The sequence below is a fragment of the Plasmopara halstedii genome (genome assembly GCF_900000015.1).
Source record: "Plasmopara halstedii genome assembly, contig: Scaffold_470, whole genome shotgun sequence".
NCBI lineage: Eukaryota > Oomycota > Peronosporomycetes > Peronosporales > Peronosporaceae > Plasmopara > Plasmopara halstedii.
Genome location: NW_020187390.1, coordinates 1,084,518 through 1,084,812, shown reverse-complemented (window position 1 = coordinate 1,084,812; position 295 = coordinate 1,084,518).

Genomic DNA, 295 nt, shown 5'->3' with positions numbered 1-295 from the left:
GTGTAGACTGGGACAACCACTGATATCTCTCGCTATTGACGAAGACAAGACCAGAGCTGTGTAAGATGGTGCTGAAAAACGGCGTGATAAAAGCGTCGAAAACAGCTTCATTGCGAATAGCATTGGCTTGAAGCTGAATGTCGGCCGACCAAAATGCTTCCCCATCATCAGTTGGTGGGATAACAAAGAACAGTCCGTCCTTTTTCAATCTATCTAGCAAGAGTTGACCCAATGCCCCATCAGTGTAGGACTTGCCAATTTTGTGTGGTAAAGAGGCTGCGATTTGCTCAAGTAA